This window comes from Podarcis cretensis, assembly GCF_951804945.1.
Source record: "Podarcis cretensis genome assembly, chromosome: 5".
Taxonomy (NCBI): Eukaryota; Metazoa; Chordata; class Lepidosauria; order Squamata; family Lacertidae; genus Podarcis; species Podarcis cretensis.
Genome location: NC_137174.1, coordinates 39160265 through 39181505, shown reverse-complemented (window position 1 = coordinate 39181505; position 21241 = coordinate 39160265). Strand labels below are relative to the sequence as shown.

The 21241-nt window shown below is 42.2% G+C and overlaps 1 pseudogene across 2 annotated transcripts in view; it reads right to left on the bottom strand.

Moving 5' to 3' along the window:
* LOC307217352 (heparan sulfate glucosamine 3-O-sulfotransferase 1 pseudogene) overlaps positions 1–9269 on the bottom strand; it is an 81957-nt pseudogene extending 72688 nt beyond the window's left edge. For both annotated transcript variants that reach the window (XR_013844016.1, XR_013844018.1), the window contains exon 1: positions 8718–9269. The product of XR_013844016.1 is annotated as a heparan sulfate glucosamine 3-O-sulfotransferase 1 pseudogene (transcript). The remainder of the gene's footprint in view (positions 1–8717) is intronic.
* Between the last annotated feature and the right edge of the window lie 11972 nt (positions 9270–21241).

Sequence of the window (21241 nt, the reverse complement as noted above, 5' to 3'; positions counted from 1 at the left end):
ATCTTAACAAGAAGTCCATGCTGCAGAATGTAGGAATCAGGCCTTTGGTGTGGTGGCAGCTGCCCTTTGGAGCTCTTTCCCTTTACATCAGACAGCCACTGCCTTTGTTGTCCTTACGGTGCCTGTCAAATATTTTCTTCTTTTCAACAAACCTTCTAAGTGGATAATTTTCTTATCACAGTCAGTAACTGTACTGAATTTTAAATTGTTTTAAAACATGTAATTGCTTTAGCTGTTTTTATATATGTGATTGTTTTATTGTGAAATGGCTTTGATATGCTTTGCAGAAAGCAATTCATAAATAAAATTAAGAATCGTATATCCACAATTTACTTAAACAGAGCGGAAGTGATGAAAGAGGAGGTCCAAGCATACATCTCGGGGGGGGGGGTGGAGAGCTACATATTATGGGTATCTCAACTTAGAAGGTGTGTTTCTGCCCACAGAGCCTGAAAAGCTGGTAATGTAGAAAGGCGCCAGCACCAGCATTGCTCTGACTGAGAAACAACAGAGACGAAATACCTGGAAAATGGGCACAGTGACTTATATGTTGAAAACTGCCTATATTCACTACTATAAATCGTATTGTGCTGCCTTGCTCCAAGGGCTGTGTCAGAGGCCGAGGCTTCTTATCCAAATGATAGCTTTCCCATGGAAGGTGGGAAGCCAGTAGCATTACTAGCTTCCAAATTCCCAGGGCTAATTAGTCATTAGTTCAAGCAGGCTGAGTCTATAAATAAAGAGCACTGCCAAGACAGTTAAGAACAGGAGCTGTTCTCCTTATTTTAGCCTTTTATTATAAAAATATATTTTCTTGTATATTAATAAAACAGGATGGATCAAAAAGTCAAGCGTAAGGATGGATCAAAAATCAATAGTCCATAAAAATACAATCCATTCCCAACAACTTAATATTAAAACAAGCAGGCAGATAAACAGAGAACTAACCCACACATATCTTTTTTTGCCCCTTTTCTCTCTCCCACCCCTATTTCAGCCAGGAGCTCAGCTATGCAAGGAAAGCCAGGCTGAGCTGAAGGTTTTTACATCAGGCACCATGATAACACTTAAACTTAGCAGCCTCCCAAAAATTTCCATCACATCACTTGTCCATAAATGGATACCAAAGTGGCTTTCCCTTGATCCTCTTTGGAGACTTCTCTATTTGGAGAGTTCTCCATTAAATGGCTAAATACAAGCTGGGCCATCTGGGATATTTCACAGCTGTGTATATGGTATTCTCTTCTGCCCCATCATCTATATCAGTGATGGCCAAACTTGGCTCTCCAGCTGTTTTGAGACTACAACTCCCATCATCCCTAGATAACAGGACCAGTGGTCAGGGATGATGGGAATTGTAGTTTCAAAACAGCTGGAGGGCCAAGTTTGGCCATCACTGATCTATATCTAGGGATCCAAGGCTGCAACTCTGCTGGTTCAAGTGACTTCTGTGCCTGCAATGGGACATCCTCTGTCCCTTCCAGTCTCTCATGCACTCTCACAATCAGCTTTGGAAACTTCACCCTTTGGAGTAGATTTTGGTGGCACACAGTAGAAGAGAGGGAATGGAAGTCCCACTGGTTCAGCGTAACCCCACTGGTTCAGCACTGAATGCAATCCCTATATCTACACACACATACAAAATCACCATATGAAATAGATCAGCCTGCAAAAAAGTCCCAAGGTCCTTGAGGGAGCTTTATAGCAGGCTTCCTGATTCAACACTCTATGAGCCACACCACAGTGAATGATCTCCATTTAACCCTGAGTTAGTAAGGTTCATTTGACACTGACAAGAAATAGAGCCTTTAGTGTCATTGGCACAGTCCTGCGGAATGGTCTCCCAATAGTGACTCAGCAGTTGTCTTCTATATTGACCTTTAAACATTTGCTGAAAACTTCCCTTTGCTGCCAGTCTTATGCAGACAATTAGGCTACAAAGTTTCTATAATAGCTGGTGATACGTTTTACATTTTTTTATGTGGCTTTTATAACTCATACACAGTTGTTGTAAACTGCTTTGATTTTTTATGATGCTTGCTCAGGAACAGCTTATTATAACTTACGGTTGTTTCATGGTTTGTTATGAATACAGTACTGTACTAGGAAACTTTACGGCTGGGTCTCCCTGCCTCAACCCACTAAATGACAGGAAACACCATAAGCATGCATGCACACGAAAGCTCATACCAAGAAGAAGAAGAAGAAGAAGAAGAAGAAGAAGAAGAAGAAGAGGAGGAGTTTGGATTTGATATCCCGCCTTTCACTCCCCTTCAGGAGTCTCAAAGCGGCTAACATTCTCCTTTCCCTTCCTCCCCCACAACAAACACTCTGTGAGGTGAGTGAGGCTGAGAGACTTCAAAGAAGTGTGACTGGCCCAAGGTCACCCAGCAGCTGCATGTGGAGGAACGGAGACTCGAACCCGGTTCCCCAGATTACGAGTCTACCGTTCTGGTCTCTAAGGTGCTGCTGGACAATTTATTTTATATATGTGTGTGTGTGTGCGCATGTGTATGTGTATATATATATACTGTATATATATATATATATGTGTGTGTATATATATACACACACACACTATATATATATATATATATATATTTCTACTGCATCAGACCAACACAGCTACCTACCTGAATCTAGAACCGTTTTAAAATGTTACACAAACACAGAAAGAATGTTGCATAGACATTAACTGCTAAGAAGGCTTACCTATATAGTTATAAAATCTCCACAAGTTATGAAAATCCTACTTTCTAATAAGAATAATAATTTTTTTATATATAAAATCTGAGTATCTTGTATACATTCTGCTTCTATAACTTATGTTACTTAAAGCATTTCAACCTTTTTAAAAACACAGGATTATGATGATCAAAGGGAATGAATGTGAACAAGGGTTTGGAGATTGCGCCAGTAAAAGCAGGCACCAGCAGCTAAGGAAAAGAGAGAGATCACTTAAATTGCAAGTTTCAAAGTATTTTCTCCCTAACCCATGTGCAGACTTGCTGGCCTACAAATGAGCACTCTGTACAGTTAACATGCTCACAGACTTAATATGTTTTTGTAAGAAATGTTTGCAATAGCAGACAACTTTGTTTTGCAACAGAAGTTGAAATGGTTGTTCTAACCTGTAAGACAGTAAAAAGAAAAGCTATCAAAGAGTAAATAGCTCAGCTAAGCACTCCTGAACTGTCAGGTTTGCAGTTTGAAGACAGATGATGCCATCTAGTAAGGTTCTGTGCACACACAATTCTTAAAAAATGTATGGTTGCAGCTGACCCCTGAGAAACATATTACTGACATGTTAATCTCTAAACATACTGACGTACAATTTATGATGCCAAGCACCAGTGAATAATGTTCAACTCAAAACTAGATAGCTAGAGAGAACATGCTCATATCATCACCCAAACAGACCGGTAGTCTTAAGGTGAATTGTGTATCATTTACAGTTTGTTGAGCAATGTTGTGGCTAGTTTCACTCTGCTCAGCTCCTTTTAAACCATGAATCATCTGCAAACATGTAGCACCAGGTTTTTAAGATTTAAAAAGACAAACAAAACTGCAAGAGTTGATAAAGCAAGATAGAACTGTTTTGTCACACATCATTACAGAAAGGTATTGATATGGATTGATCAGCAATACAAAAGGTAATATATTCAACTATACTTGTTGTCCAATGAGCTCTAACTTGCATGGAAAACAAAAGGTGAGAAACAACACTAAAATAAAAGCACACTAATTAGCCAACTAGTCATGTTTGCTTTTCTGTTCTGTTACTATAAGAAAAATAAATTTTCAGCCCCCTTTTTGTATCAGAAACTCACTAAGTTTCCCTATCCTGGCATATTAGTACAGTATATGCCAGTCACACTCAACTTAATTCACAGACTAAATTCCAGTCTATTGAAAAGCTCAATAGCTACAAAGTTCTCCAACACTGTCACAGCAAATTTCCCCAAAGGCAAGAAATTAATGGGTTTTGATCCTTTCACAAATATAACCAAGACAAAACTCAAATGAGTCAAGTATATTCTCATGCCAGACATTAGGGCAGGGAGAGCAGCAAAAGGGAAGAAACAGAGTGAGTGAGTGAGAGAGAGAGAGAGAGAGAGAGAGAGAGAGAGTCAAGCAAGCATAAACAGGGCCAGTTTTTCCAGTGGGTTCCAATAACTTTTAAATACCATAATAAACGGGAACAGTCAAACCAACAATCATGTTATTAGAATATGGCAGCAGAGAGAGGGAGAACTGCAGTTTGTATTCTAACCCATTTATGAGATACGAAAGAAATGGGTGGAGGTAAACAAGAAGAAACTTGTGTCTCTGTAGGGTGGTCTGCCTCATTCTTTAAGAACATTCATTATATTGTGTGTGAATATGAAATCCTGACTCTTTTTTTTTTAAGTGCAAAACTCACAGCGACATCAAAAGTGGAACTTTTTCATTATAACTGGCTTACAACAAATCACAAACCTCACATCTGTTATACTCCATGTGATCTGCCATGTTGTTTCAATGCTCTGAACTGCACCACTGTTAGATAGGGGAAATTAGTAGTAACGAAGGGCACATTCTACAAAATCATCACTTGTGGTTTTATTTTTAAAAATACCCTGTTATGATTTGAGGGACCATGTGGTGAGCTTCTACATGTGCAGTGGGATTTATGATTACCATTCTGAACATGGTTCCTTTTGCTACTAACCTAAGTAGCTACACCACACATTGAAGGCGAACTTCAAGAAGTGCACCCAAGAGAAAATCCCTGGTCCAGTTTTATCACACAATTAACTGTTTGTCTAGATTAGAAGTTGGAACCCTATAGCCCTCTGAACTCCATCACTGAACTCCAGCTCCCATCAGCCCCAGCTAGCATGGCCAATCATCAGGGATGATAGAAGTTGTAGTTCAGCAACATCTATAGGGCCACAGGTTCCTTCCATCCGCTGGCCTAGATCATGCCTCAGACATGAATGGAAGACTTTTGCAGGTATCATTCAGAGTTTTGAGTTTAGCAACTTTCCCGCGCACAGTCTTCTAGGTCACAAGAACCCCAACATTCCTGGATTGACACAGCCCTGGCCCATTTTTTTTAAAAAAATCCCACATAGAGTGGTCCCATCACTGCAGCCACAGGAAGGTAGCAACATACATGTCATTGCCACAACACCTCTCTCGGTGATAAAGTTCCACGATGCCCCCACTGCCACAAGATTTGTCTCCCTTCTTGACAGAAAAATGTGAGCAGGGCTTCCAGAAACTCACATCTCAGCATGGCCAATATATGTGAAATAATAACCTCCTTCACTTTCTAAAAGTGAATGTTAATAATGGTGCTAAAGGTATTGCTAAACCTCTGACTGTTGAAAGCTGGGAAACAGAGGAGAATTGTGTACTTGTTTATTGGGCTCACTGTAAAGAATCTTCCTTTGTAGCCGCAGAGGTTGGGAACTGCAGCCACATGACATCAGGTGATTGACAGTTGGGAAGCCCCACCCACTGATCAATGTAGCTCACAGAGGGTTGGCCAGCTGTGAATCCAGTCCTCTGGTCAGTTCCAATTTCCCACCCCTGCTGTAAAATAACAGTAAAGCTGGCATACCAGTAGTGGCATAACTAGGTGATTATCACATTTTTATTTTTGCTGTCGTTAACACTAACCCCTATCTAGCAGAACATGCACAGCACTTCATTCCCACATGATGGATTGGAATGGGGACCACCCACCCTTGTTGCAAGGAAAGGGGGAAACTGTCATGCTGTCTGGAACTTTAAACACACACACACACACCCCATAAAGACTTCAGCACCCCCATAAAGACTTCAGCCATAAACGAACAATGAAAAATCCAAGCCAAGAACAGTAACATAAACGATTATTATGTTATTTATTTATATCCAGCCTTTCCCCCTGAAATTGACTTAAGGTGGCTTACAGTTAAAATAGAAACAATGGGGGCAGTTAGCAGAAATACAGCAGTTTACCCTTTCAAAGCACCACTGGATGAGCATTCCAACACCAAAGTATGACACTGAATACCAACCACTGGAAATAAAGTGCAGGAGAATGCCAGTGTACTCATGTCCTGCTTTGGGTCTTCCCATAGGCATCTGGTTGGCCACTGTGAGCACAGGATGCTGGGCTAGATGGGCCTTTGTTCTGGTCCAGTAGGGCTCTTCACACGTTCTTTAGTAGCATACCAGTTCATAGTCACTGGGGTCATTTTTAAGACTGAAAAATTGGAGTTCACAAAATGATAGGCACATGAAGGGGAAAGTTGTGTGCAGCCATTGTTTATGGCAACATAGACCACAGCTAACAGATGCCACAAGCAAAGCTTTTGCAAGGTGGAAGAAGAACTGCATTTCCCCAGCTATAAAGCACATCACATCCACCAATGGGGAAATGTGTTGTCTCTGCAAACATTGAAAGGAGATTCTGGATTGTCTACAATGAATAGGTAATAGTGGCATATTTAATGCATCAAGAGCAACCTGAAAATGTCCTTTGGGGAAACTACAGTATTTGTAATTTTGCCTCTTGGTGAAGTTACAGCTGTAAACAGCTGGGAGCTGTCTATCTAAACAGACACAAACTGAAAGGAGGTTTAGCACTGTACAATAGACTCTGTAACTTGATCCTAACCACATTTACCAAGCAATAAAGTCCACTGGAGCAAATGAATTTACTCTCAGGAAGGTAGTTACACATGGTGCTCATAATTTAGCAGCTAGCTTCTTGAAATTAGGAAGAATTACACTGTCTGACATGTTCAGTTATTTATGTTCATCTTTCATGGTTCCCTTTCAAGAATTAGAAATGGCCACAACCAAAGGTGACATATCAGATGGATCATGTTGAATAAGTTTTTCTTCTTAAGGTGACAGGATGGGTTTTGCTGTCACACCAAGGAACTGGCTGTCATATTTGGTTCCAAGATAAAGGCTGATTTTGTAACACTAGGGAAGAACTTTCAGAGTCTCTTCTCTCAGGTGTCCGCATAAATACTGGATATTGCAAAGCTGCACAACCAAACTTGAACTGACATTGCTCATTTTAGACAGGTTTTATGCCATTGCTTTTAACAGATGCTTTGCAGATTTCTCTGTAAAATATGCCATTACGACAAACGCAAGTTTTGCTGATGTTCAATTACGGTACATTCCATCCCTTCCCCATACAATGGGCTTTGTAAAACAGATTTTAAGGGAATGACCAGGTCAAAAAGTCAGACCACCAAAAGAACCCATAGCTTAACCATAAGCAAAATGCACTGCCAAAATCATTCATTTTAGTTTAATCACAAACTGAATGAAGAATGCATGATAAAAAAACACACACACAAGGAGTGTGACCTATTAAATGGATAGGATGATATTGAACAATATATGGCAGCTTTACAAGACAGCACTTCTAGGAGTGTCTACAAGTTCTTACCCATTATACTGAATAGAGCGCTTGAATATACATGATTACCTTTTAAAGAACCAATTGAAATTCAACACATCGCCTATTTAATGACAATCATGCTATAGTTTAAGTCTGACACAGATTTCACTTCTTTAAAAAGTAGCAGCCCATTTTACATTGACTAATGCATGTGAATCAGTGCTCAATGAAGAGCATAGCTCAAATAGAGAAACTGTTTTCAGTGCTGGGGCTCAGTCATGGAACACATGAAGCACTAAGCATAGCACACATCTGAGCACATGCAGAGTTCCTTTCCCAAGCTGCAGAACCAGCAGCAGCATCCTCAACACATCTGGAAGGAAGCAGTTGAGCTACTGGATCAGGATGCACAACAACTAGGCAGGTATGAACCCCGGGGGCAGTTGACCTCTTATAAATTAAGCAAGTGAAGTAAATTATCTGTGCTTAGATTAGAAAAGACAACTCTCGCTCACTCCAGGCTTGCAACAAATGACTGCAGCTTACTGCAAACTAAATTAGTTAGCCTGCAATTGACACCACTTCAAACGGCACCACTCTTTTTTCCCCCAAGTAGGAATTTTAACACAGTTCTCCGGAGATCTGCTATATGCAGGGCGGGAGAGGGGGCTAAAGCATCACCGCCAAAAATAAAATGTATTCACTATGATTCTAGAGGGTGTCATTCTTATGGGATGGAGAGGTGAACTGGCATTTCCCTCTTTCTTCCAAGCCAATTCCCAGTATGTAAATTCATTGGCAAGCCTTCGTTACTCTTGTGTAAGGAAGGGAACAGGAAGTCAGAGAGCCTCAGCTGCGTTTAGTACACTTCCTAGCCACCCACCCACCCCGATGCCATCGCCCAATGACCCGCAAGTTTGCCCTGGGTTTCCCCATCCCTTATTCAAAGGGACAAGGTATTTTTGTCCCCTGTCAGCACCAGCGGAGAGAAGTCGAAACTCAGCCTGCGCCAGGCAAAGGCGGGTTCTCACGGCTCCGCGGAGGGATTATTATTTTTTTGTGAGGGGGGGGGGGCGGACATCGTTTTCACACACCCGCGCGACCCATTTACACGTGGACTCCTCTCCCTCCCCGTGACTTGAGGCAGCCAAACCCTGAGGGAAGCAGTTGGCGTCGACGACGCCCCCCATGCCAAGCACCCCTTCCGTGGCTTCCCCTCGAAATTCCAGGTTCTTCCTTCCCTGGAAGAGAAAACTGGCTTCTTTCGGGGGCGTCGGATGGGGAAGAGACCCCAAAAAAGAAAGACCCTTGACGTTCTTACCTCCTCAGGAGCCATGGAGAGCGGCGGTTCTTCAGCTCCTCTCTCTCTATGGCGGGAGGCAGGCGGGCGAGGAGAGCAGCGGGGTCGGCTGCAGGTGTCGGAGCCCGCCGAGGAAGCGGGAGCCTCGCTCTCTCGCGCGCTCGCTTCACCCCGCCGTGTGAAGGCTGAAGGCTGCGGTACAGTCTGTCCCAGATAAATGCATTAACAGCAGCCACCTCATGATTCATTAATCAGTCCCAGTGACCAGAACCACAGAAAGCGGCGGGTGCTGGGGTTGGGGAAAAGGGGGGGGGGGGACCAGAAGAGAGAGAGAGAGAGAAAGCGAAGGGCTCGGAGGAAACGCGAGCGTGGTCCCCGCTGGAACTCCGACGCGCGCGGAGTTCATTAATGGATTCATGACTCTCGCATTCTCCCGCCTTGGCGCTCAGCGGGAGGGGAAGAGCGTGCCGGCTGCTGCCCTCGCGCTTCGCCAGCCAGCTGGAGCGCGCGGCACTTGACGGCCGGCGCCCGGCGCGTGCCACACACACGCACGCACACAGGGGCGCCTCGCCTCTTCCTTTGCCCGGCTAAGGCTAGGGCGGGACCGGGCTGGGAAAAGGGGAGGAGCTTCGGGGGCAGGTGACTCCCTCGCAGGCGCCCTCGGCTCCTCCTGGGAAAAGAGCGCAGAGCTTGGCTCTTGCGGGGCGGGTGGGGGGAGAGAGAAAGAAAGATAAAGAGGGCAGCGTCTCGCACGCGATGCAAGCGCGGATTTGACCAAGGTTCGTCAAGGGGGTGAAGCGAAATTGGGCGGCCAATCAGAGGCAGGATCGCGGTCAGCGAGGAAGGAGCGCGGAGTGTTAGGGTGCTTGGAAGTGAAGCGGCCCTCCAGATGTTGCTGGACTCCGGCTCCCCTCAGTATCAGCCTGCATGGCCAGTGGTCACCACACTTGGAGAGCCACAGGTTCTCCCATCTCTCTTTCCCGCCCTCAGGCACCGTGGCATAAAATAAGAATACGCTGCGTCCCTCACTTAATTGAAATAAAACCTCAAAGCGGTTTACAAAAAGAATAAAATTCTCAGTAAAATAAAAAGTTAGAACAGTTATTTAAAACATTTTTTAAAATGAAATTAAAGATAAAACTGAAAACCAGATTAAAACACGTTTGATGGGTTTGGATTGGCTTTCCTAAACAAAAATGTTTCAGCAGGTACCAGAAAGAATAAGTACAATGAAGGCACCTGCCTGATGTCAATAGGTAGCAGTATTACTTAAACTATAATCCCACACATACGGGAGCTCCATTGGACCCAATGTGCGATTTCATTTCAGAAATGTAAAAAACCAAATTTCAGAACAGAAATAGAAACTTTTAAGAATCATGAGTGTATTATGGGATGGGGTTGCAGAATGTGTGTGGGAGGGTGGCCATGTTGCAAGATTGTTCCCCGTCCCCCAAAAGTGATGATTGGGCCCTGTTCCCAACAACAATGGCCAAACATGTCTTTCAGCATTTTATTGCTGTGAGCACAGTTGAAGTGCTGGTGATGTGATTTAAGGCCCTACATAGTTTGGGCCATGTGAACCTTAAGGTACACCTTCTCCATGGATACCACCTTCTTCTGTCTCAGATACATGGAAAAGATGGTCCTCCATGTCCCATCTATGAGAGAAGAGCATTGTCTATGGTGGACACCCGACACTGTGGCACCCACACTGTGAAAAAGCTCTCTGCTAGCTACATCCTTGCTGGTCTTTGGTGCTTAGTTAAGATGCTGGTCTTCCCGAAAATATTTTCTTTTTCTTTTTGTAGGTTGTGTGTGGGGTATCCAGCAAGCAGGTCCCATTGTCTTAGCTCCTATACCATTGGCATTCTGCCGTCTCTGCAACTTTGGTTGACCTAAGCTACAACCCTATACACCCTTCCCACTACAGTCTGTGGGGCTTAGTTCTGAGTAGACTTGCATACGACTGAGCTATAAAACTGTTGCAGTGCACTTAGGTAAAGGTAAAGGTACCCCTGACCGTTAGGTCCAGTCGCAAACAACTCTGGGGTTGCGATGCTCATCTCGCTTTATTGGCCGTGGGAGCCGGCGTACAGCTTCCAGGTCATGTGGCCAGCATGACTAAGCCGCTTCTGGTGAACCAGAGCAGCGCATGGAAATGCCGTTTACCTTCCTGCCAGAGCAGTACCTATTTACTTGCACTTTGTCATGTTTTCGAACTGCTAGATTGGCAGGAGCTGGGACCGAGCAACAGGAGCTCACCCCGTCGCGAGGATTCAAACCTCGACCTTCTGATTGGCAAGCCCTAGGCTCTGTGGTTTAGACCACAGTGCCACCTGCACCTGCAGTAACTGTCAGCTGTCCTCCCCCCTCCCCCAAACCAATCACTATTCAACCTTGGCCAAGGACAGGGAACCTGTGGTCTTCCTTATGTTTGCTGAGCTCCCAACACCCTTAAGTCCCAGACAGCGCAACCAGTGGTCAGGGATGATGGAAGCTGGAGTCTAGCAACATGTGAAGTACTTTTAATGATTGCATATTTAAATTCCATTGTAAGACGGTAGCAAAACAACACAAAATAGATGTGGGGAGGAGGGGAGGGACTGCTCTCAGAGGATTTTTGCCTCTACAGTATTTATTAGCTTTTTATAGTTTTCTCTCATTTCTTTCTCCCACACCCTTTAATATAAATTTTTATTTGTTTCCTGTAGAAAAGACAGCTATGGCTTGAAATCCTAGAGTCAAATTTCACTTCTACTTGTATTGTTAAATTCAAAACTCTATATTTCATTATTTCATGCTTGAAAGCTTAAATTTAAACCCAGTTTGAGAAAGCAGTTATTCCGAGGACAATTAAATTCTTGTAGATAGAGAAGAAGGTTTTAAATGATCCACTTTAAAAAAGTATAATTTGTTGGGGAGTTTTTTTACTCCCCACCCCACCCTAACATTTTTGCTTTAATTTCCTCTTGTTGCAGCCGATGTCCGACAAATCTACAAGCCATGAAGTTAACTGAGATAGAAAACTGAATAAATATGGCTGTAGACATTAAGCATACATATACAGTAATACACTTTAGTCACACCCTAAACCAAACACATTAATGAAAACCTTCATCTGGATATATCTTCCATTGCTTTCAGCAGAACCAAGTTCCTAGGAGGAGTTTTTAGAACAGGAGTGGGGAACCTGTGGCCTCCTGATGTTGTTGGACTCTATCTCTCTTAAGGGGCAACCAATGAGGCCAATGGTGAGTGTTGCAGACAAATAACATCTGGAGGGCCACATGTTTCTCATCCCTACATCCCATACACAGCTGTATATGTCTGCATGCATGTTTACTCAAAGTAAACCCCACTTGGCCTGTTTGGAAATACGCCATGTTGAATTCAATGGACCTTACACCTGAATTGATGTGGATAGGCTTATGCTGTTAGGCAAGCACAGCAATAAGGTGGCCATATGCTGAAATTCCCTCTTCCATTACAGCTGCTGGAGTCCTGTCCTCTTTTGCATATGGAAATCTATGTCTTCTGCACATAAAACTATATTTTCACAGCTGAAAGTGAACCTTATAGACTACAAACCATATGAGTTCCTTGCTTGGGTAGCAGGAGAGATTTGGTTTCTAAATACTGACCACACATGACAATGAAGAAGCATTGGAAAGATGAATTACCACAGTATGAAAAGTTCCAGACATCCAGACACCTATGATTGTGGAAATAATGTGTTGATGGTCCCTGAAAACCAGTCTAATTCAGCTACAGGGAACTAACCAAGAGGGAAGGTATCTTTCTTTTGTTATTTCATGCTGTGATTCATTTTGAATTATTTGGAAAAGCAGTGTAAAAATCTTTTAAATAAATTCCTAGGTTGGGAAATGAACTATGACTTATTAAATCTAGTTCCAGAAGAAAACAGGAATAATTCATTTTTGATGCATCTTGTCACCTGGAATTGATACAGTTGATGCTCTAGTACCAAAGGCACCACAGAATATATTTTATCTGGTGCAACAGACTAAATTCTGAGCAGCATCAGAGACCAACAGTATGGCTGGATAAGGATGATTAAGCTGAAACTTAAACCAGATAAGACTGAACTACTGGTGGTTGGGAATATGATTTATTTAGATACAGATTTACAGCCTACTGGGTTGGGCTTTTGCTAACTAACAATTTCTACTCAGAAGTAAGCTTTGTTATATTGAGTGGGACTTACGGTACTCTCAAACAAGTGGGGAAGGATTTTAGTTTCCTTATAACAGGGATGGATAATCTATGGCTCTCCAAATGGTGCTGGATTCCATCTCCCATCAGCTCCATCTAGCATAGCCGATGGTCAGGAATAATGGGAGTTGTAGTCCAACAACATCTGCAGAGCTGCAAATTCCCAACCCTACCTTATCATCAAGTGCCTTCCAAACATTATTCAGTGGTGAAAAAGAAAGAAAGAAAAAATCCCTCTCAAATATTCCTTCCTCATATATTTTTCTTTTAAATGAATTTTTATGTTCCCACATCTCTAAGTCTTATAATACTGCTGGCCACACTACCAACATGTTAGTTTCAGGAGGTGTTTTCCCCAATACCTCATGCTGCCTGCTTTAGTAAGATGTTCTTCTAAAGTTTAAGGGACTAGATAAGCTGAGACTGCAGCTCTGTGCATACATATCCATAAATAAATTCCAGTGAACCTTTGAATAGACATGCACAAGACTGTGAAATCAGCCTTGTTAACCCTTCAGTTGGTATGGACTTTGAGCAGAAAAGATAATTGCTCAAGATAATCTTGTGACAGACCCTAATGTGGGTGTTCCTTTGGAATTAATTTTTGATGTAATCTAATGGGAGCTGGTGGAATTTACACTGTATTGGCCTAGGTTTCCTAAAGCACAGCTCTGTATCTTCAAGCTGATATCTAAATATTGTGTGTAGATTTTGTAAAAGACAGATGAACTTTACAATATCAGAACCCAGGAGGTTGGCATTTACACAACACTAACCTTTTAACACCTCCAGAGAAATACATTTTGTATAATGTTTCTTTAGTAATTAAGCACTATAATCCTTGACCTCTTAATTATAGTGAAATAATGTTTTCCACAGAAGACATGCAGCCAGTTAGAAAGTCTTATGAATATTAAAGTGACAGACTGGAAATACTGGGAGCATGCCAGTAAAAACATATATTCTGAGTTGATTTATGCCTGTCTTGAATGGTTAATGTTAATGATATAAAATTTGACATTCCCTGTCAAATTAGGGACAATTTCAGAATTGTCACACAGTTCTTCAATTACTCTGCTTCCCACTTTTTTTTTCAAAAAAAGAGATCCTTCCCGATTTTACAAATTCACATCCAATTTGCACTGAGAATGTAGTTCAATGGCTAAGTGTGTGCCATAAAAATGGACATACAATTGCTTCAGTAGGTTTTAAGGTGGGTAACCCAACCTACATTTCTTCTGTAACTCGTAGTCTACTTTGAACAGCTTTATTTTTATTTAGTTGTACAATAATTAAATAAACAAACTGTGTACTCTCAATGCCAACTGGCATTCCTGGGCCGCTTAGATGGATAGAGAAAATGCAATCTTATATTATCGGTGGTAGCCTGATATATGCTGATCAAACTGCATGTGTGTGTAAATTATTTAATGACAGCTGCTGCACATGCCAAGTTCTGCACATTTCCAATCAAATGGAAATTTTCCATGTGCCAGTCTTGTCACATATGTGGATATCCACACCCAAGTGCAAAACGTTAAAGGAAAATTATCCTTGCAAGATTTTCAATGTTGAGTCAAGTAAGAAATTAAGGATTATTATTTTTTTGGAATCTGCAGTGTAAAATCTATCCTGAAACATGTGCTCTAGGCAGTGACATAGCAGTGAGTGGAGGTCCATACGGCTGGTTGTTAGGGATGCAAAATTTCAAAACCCAGTGCTACCTCAATACAGTGCAGCTGTATTGAGTGACCTCTCAAGACAACAGAACGACTCTTTTCTTATTTCTGTGACTGTGATCTCCTGGGTGACTTGTATGTCATTAGGGGCAGTTGAATGCACATGTGTACTCCCCTCTCCATGCAGCCCCGGGTGCTGGCAACCCACGCTACACCACTGGCTCTTGGTAAGAGCCTGGTAAGCTACAGCCTCTGCTTGGTTCCCATAAGATATAAGGGGATGAAGCAGGGCATTCCACTCACCCTCCTTCCACTTCCACTTTCTCCTCTGCCCCCCCCCCATCTGAGGTCACATCCACTCTATACATTTAAAGCATTCAAATATCACCTTAACACTTATGGAGAACCCTGGGAAATGTAGTTTAAGGGTGCTGGGAACTGTAGTTCTGTGAGGTCAGCATCCTTAGGAAACCACAGTTCCCAGGATTCCTTGGGGGAAGCCATGACTGTTACAGTGGTATAAGAGTGCTTTAATATCTGGTGTGGATGTGACCTGACACTCAACATTTGGTGGCTACTAAGAATGTCCAATTCTCATTGTGCTGGTTTTGTCATTGTTTTGAACCCTTAAGTTCCCTGTTTACATACACATACACATACACATACAGACACACACACACACACACGAAGCCAAGTTTGCTATTAGAGGGAAACAATTGAAGTAAAAGAAAACAAGAGATACAAGACAGGGCACCAAATGCAGATAACACCTGGCCTTTTCTCAAAAAAATGGTTGTTTTAACATGACCTATGATTCTCATTCATGGATCATTAGCAAAGGGATTGAAGATGTACATTTCAATTAGCCTGCAGTTGATCAGTCCTAGTTGCAATCCTACAATGCATTCCAAGACAATTTTTTGCAAATCTCAGTTCCTTATGTGGGAAGAATATGCACCCCATGAATGATCCTGGTCTTCAGTCATATAAGGTGGTTGTATCTCCACTTCTGTGGGTTCCCATATAGCCTGAGAAAATGTCACAAGATCTGAAAGTATCTCGTATGACCTTTTTCACCCAGTTCCTCTGTGAAATCATTGCACCAAGCTAACTGATTAAACTTCCATAATAAATTAAAATTTGAAGAGACTGGAAAATGCTGAAGTTCTGCAATATGATTACTGTGGGGCTGTAAAGCATACAATATTAACAAATGAGAATTGTAGCTGCTCCCTGATAAATTGCTCACAGCACAATCATAGGCTTTCCATTTTACTGAGCAGATTCTTCTGTGCTGCTGAAAATTAGCAGCATAGCACAGTCATGAATTACATTGCTTGCTTTGCTAGAATGCAGCTCCTACCACAACCTTTGCACTCCCTGCCAATGTGGATTAATGTAGTAACTTTATACTATGATAGTTGCTTTAATAAAACCACATGTTTATAGTTAATCCATAAGTCCCAAAAGTGCTATACACATTAACATATAAATAACTATTGTATAGCCTTTCTGCTGGAAGAATAGTCTGCTCAAAGAGTTATGCTGTTGTTGAGTGTGAATATAAATGCTCTACCACAACAGCAAAATTAACTCCAAGTGTTGGCTGGATTAGGGGCTAAGGTCTTATTTCGATGTCCAAATGTCACTGATTTTATTGAATACCGCAGGTGATGTATTGTTTAGCTATGTAAACCCTACAGCATAGTTGTTACTGGTAGTACAGCAGAAGCAAATCTATGCAGAGGTAACAGAAAAGTTATAAAAATGGCATTTCACTGCCATACCTTCCAACATTTCTCCGATGAAAATAGGGACATCCTAAGGAAATGCAGGACATTCAAGAATCAAATCAGAAACTGGGACAGCTTCTGCAAATCTGGGACTGCCCCTGGAAAATAGGGGTGCTTAGAGGGTCTGTGCTGCTCCTGCTTCCCCATCCTAAGGAAATGCAGGACATTCAAGAATCAAATCAGAAACTGGGACAGCTTCTGCAAATCTGGGACTGCCCCTGGAAAATAGGGGTGCTTAGAGGGTCTGTGCTGCTTCTGCTTCCCCAGGTAAGGACCCTTGAACATAGTGCATATGTGAGGATTCTGTTCCCTTGCACCCCAGTGCAGGTGGGATTCTGTTAGCAAACTTCAGTAGACATACGTTTTACATACACATGTTCTAGGAGATTTGTGAATTACAATCTTTAGACATTGGCAATAGCATGTCTTGGCAAATTTACCCAGTGATTTACACTCACACGTCTTAAAAATTGGGATATTTATTGCACTCACAGAGAGAAAGAGAGAGAATCACAATATACACATTCATCATTTCAATAGAGAACAGCTCAGCAAAAATTCAATCTATTAACATCAGTGGGGATAGCTCAGTCACAGTATCCTTATGTTTCTAAGGCTTAGCTTAATAATACTACAGTGGCCTAGGACTTGCCAATCAGAAGGTCGGCGGTTCGAATCCCCATGATAGGGTAAGCTCCCGTTGCTCGGTCCATGCTCCTGCCAACCTAGCAGTTCAAAAGCACATCAAAGTACAAGTAGATAAATAGGTACTACTCCAATGGGAAGGTAAACAGTGTTTCCGTGCGCTGCTCTGGTTCGCCAGAAGCGGCTTAGTCATGCTGGCCACATGACCCAGAAGCTGTACGCCGGCTCCCTTGGCCAATAAAGCAAGATGAGCACCGCAACCCCAGAGTCATCCGCAACTAGACCTAATTGTCAGGGGGTCCCTTTACCTTTTAAATGCTGAGGGCAGCATTATTCTCCATATTTTGCAGGTGGTGGTGGCCATTGCCATCACCTGCTGCTTGTTCATGGGCAATGCCAAGGATTGAACCTTCTTCATGCAAAGGATGTGCTCTACCATTGAGCTGTGATCCCTGCCCCATTAAATGGCTAAGGTGGGATTTGAATCAGGGACTCAGGGACTCCCACTCATAGTGACTACATGATATCTGCTAACAAGTTTCAAATCTTCAGCTCCACATCAAATGCCCTTGGTTTCCCTGTAAGGCCTCCAATCCAATTACTTAGCTGGGCACAACCTTCCTTGCGTGTGAGATCTGAAAAGATCATAGCCTGAGGTAGTAGGGCTGCTGGGATTTAGCATTTATTCACAAATCTTAATTAGAGTTTCTTTTTTGTTGTGTTGCTTTTCTCCTGATAATTAAAAAATAACAAACACAAAACAAAAGAGTCATAGTGAAACCTGACAGCCGGCAAAGTTAAATGCAACAGAAACAGCAGTGCTGACATTAGCACTTCAAAAGAGGGTAGCTATTTGAAAATTTAACTGCCTAACAAACACAGGCAGAGAGAGAATAAAATAAAGGGTGGAAAAGGGAAGAGAAGGAGGAGAAAAGCAAGGAGGGTAAGAGGATGAACTTGACTTGTTAACAGATGTGCCAACTCTTTGGTTTTAAACTGGTCTGATGGTTTTGCAAAACACCAATTTAAAGGATAAAAGATTCTGTTAATAATGCTCAGCATCAGGCAGTTTTGAATATATCTATCTCCTGCAATGAGATATGGTTGGATTTTGTCTTTTATGATAGGCAGAATTCTGCTGTCTCTTCATTGCTCATTGACATCTCAATAACAAGGGGAAACTGAACTGGCCTTTGCAATACAAGATCAGACTAGATGGCATCAGGTGCCTGAAGCTTACTCAATGTAACTGGCAAGGAAGAATCCCAACTGTACTGAATGTCAGGCTATGTTCTTGCCAATTGTTGTATCATTATGATGCCTTATGTTTTCTTTCCTGTTTGTGGCTCTGTTGCTCTTAATTTATTCATAAGCAAAGGAAGAAGGCAAGAACTGGTACAGTGCAATTTGCTGAAATTAACCATGCTACTGAGTAGATTTCCCCAGTGAATTAGGTCCAAACTAGAGAAGATATTTGCCACATGGGATGCCCTAGCACACAACATCTTTTAAAGGAAAGTTGGCAAGGGGAGAGCCTTTTATGTACCATAGTGGGTAAGGGTTTCCTGCACACTTCTGCTATTTAGAACGAGAGAAAAGCTCTCTCTGGCACCAATGAGAGGCTTACCTCCTGTTGTAAATAGCAGAGGTGGGCAGGATTCCAGCCATCCAGCAGATGGCAAAGGGTTAAAGCCCCCTGCTTCCACACCATATTCCTGATCCAGTCCATCACTTTGTGTTAGCTACATACACACCAAGCTAATGATGTAACACAGCACATATACACTAGGAGTGAAGAATCTATCAGTTGCGGCTTCTCTCTCTTTTTCACTCTTAAATTCCATTTGCCCCGTTTCCACATTGGTTTGCAATTTTTTTGTGCACAATTCTCATAAGCATGCTTTTCGTGTATTTAGGTTTCCTATTGTGTACATTGTTTTTTACTATTGTGTGCATTTTCACACATTTCTGTATGCATTTTTGGTTGGAGAACTTGCAGAGCAGAATTTGGAGACGTGTGGATTTCAGAGGATAGCTGCTGTTTGGTCTGTGTGGAAAACACATATACTTAAGTAGGTTTTCCCTGAAATGCAAACCAAGCAAATTTCTCCTAGATAGTCCTTGCGTAACAGCTCATAGAATTTTGTTTGCATATGAAAACAAGGCATTAAACACTCTCTGGACACATAGAAGAGGGATGGTTGCTTAGCACTGGAAGATTTGCCACAGTAGCAGCTGTTTAATTGCTGTCCAGAACAAACGGAATAATAGTAGCGAGAAGAAGCTCTTGGAGTGCTGCCCAGAGGTTCCATCTACATTAGGATTTGGTTTAAATGTTACATCAATCTATAACCCTCTTTGTGTATTCTGGCAAGAAGCACTTTCCCATGGTAATGTGGTGTAATAGGCCAACCTTGGCCAACCCAGTGCCCTCCAGATGTTTTAGGGTCTAAAATTTAGTCTACAACTAGACTGATGAAAATTGTAGTCCAGGCTGGTGTATGCTGTACTATAATATCAGTCTGTAAGATCCCCTGCTCATCTCTTTAGAAAATCACAATTACATGGTATTTCTGTTCTAAAACTACTTTTTAAAAATGAAAGGATATTCGGTGCATGAGCTGTACTCTTTATTGTCCTTATCCTCTAGTCATGGTAAGTGAGGAAGCAGTGTTGGTAAAGAAAAAGCGATTTATATGTGTTGTATGTGCCACCAGATGGCGGTGTGGAGTCCTGTTTTTCTCTACCTGTTTTCCCTGTTTAAATTCACAACGCTTTAAACTGAAATGTTTCATTGATGCGTCTAGATCCAGCCCAGTTCTGAGCTCATTGAATTCAGAACAGGAAACAGAGCAGCAAAACCATGGTCTCATACCTTGTGTCTGACCACCAATTATATATTCAGGTCCATATCCTATTGATACATAGTTGGGCCCTTGACACCTCTTGGCTCTATCAAATACTGTATATATCAATTCATATGAGTGATATAGTACTATATATATGATCACTTGAATGGTGATTAGCCTTATGAAGAGGTAAGCAGCAATGTGCATGTCCTGGATAAGGAGTGGGTGATGATAAGACTTCAAAATTCTCGGTCACTAATGCTGCTAAGTGACAGAGGTGTGTAGGTGGGATACATTTGTGGGCATTTCATAGAAAGGGGCTGGAGATCATACAATAATTGCAGTGTAATAGCAACTTTAAAGGAAGGGTCTCAAATGCAGGCCTTGAAGGATTATTATCCAGTCTTGTTGGCAAAGCACTTCCCCTGGCTGGAGGTGATTCCCCCCCCCCCCCAATTTTTCGTTTTTTGTGGAAAGACTCAGGAGTAGAGCAAGAGTTCTTTCTCCTCCTAACCCAAAACCCTTATTTTCCTGCCTTTCAAAATATCTCTTGGGGATGTATTTTGCAGCCTGGATCTTAAGAAAGCACAAAGGAAACACATCTCCTTAACAAAAATTGCATGTCCTGATTGAACAGTTGGCCTGATCGGAGAATATGACTCAGGAAGGTAGGAGAAACCGCAAGAAGGGACATGAACTCTCTTGGTAAAAAGTAATGGGACTGTGAACATTAGTACTGTAGACTTTGAGGATTTGCAAAGGGAGCAAAGTTCTTAGGGTCTGTCTGTTGGGCCTTGAGGAGCTGGTCTTGTTTACATACCCAGGCTATACTTTATCATGTTACTAAGAGGCCAGAGAGGGATTTGCTTCAAGTCACACTGAGAGATGACCTATATTATCATAGCAGCATCCTTTGCATTGTTAGGCTGGGCTGTTGCAGTTATCTAGGCATATCTTTCCAAGCAGGACAACCAGGGTTAGCAGCACACTTCAGTTCTTCAGTGTAATTGTGTTTGCTTGCCTGTTACATTCTTTATGGGTAAGGGAAAAAAAGGGATTTGGGAGACAGGAAGAAAGCAAACACTAGTTATTTGTTGCAAAGTTTATTGTAAGAACTAGCGTTTTAAGGTTGCTTTTTCCTTCCTTCCTCCTTCCCCAAACCTTTCCCTTTTGTGCCTTCCCTTTTCGATTGGAAGTCTGACGGCTGTCTTCTTACTGATGTTTGTAAGTTCCTCTGTGAGTGGGGTAAACATGCTTCCAATAAGGAAACACATTTTTATTTATACTTTCCCCAAGCCCACCATCCAGGGGACTCAGTTGCCTTTGAGTCCACTGGTAGTTCT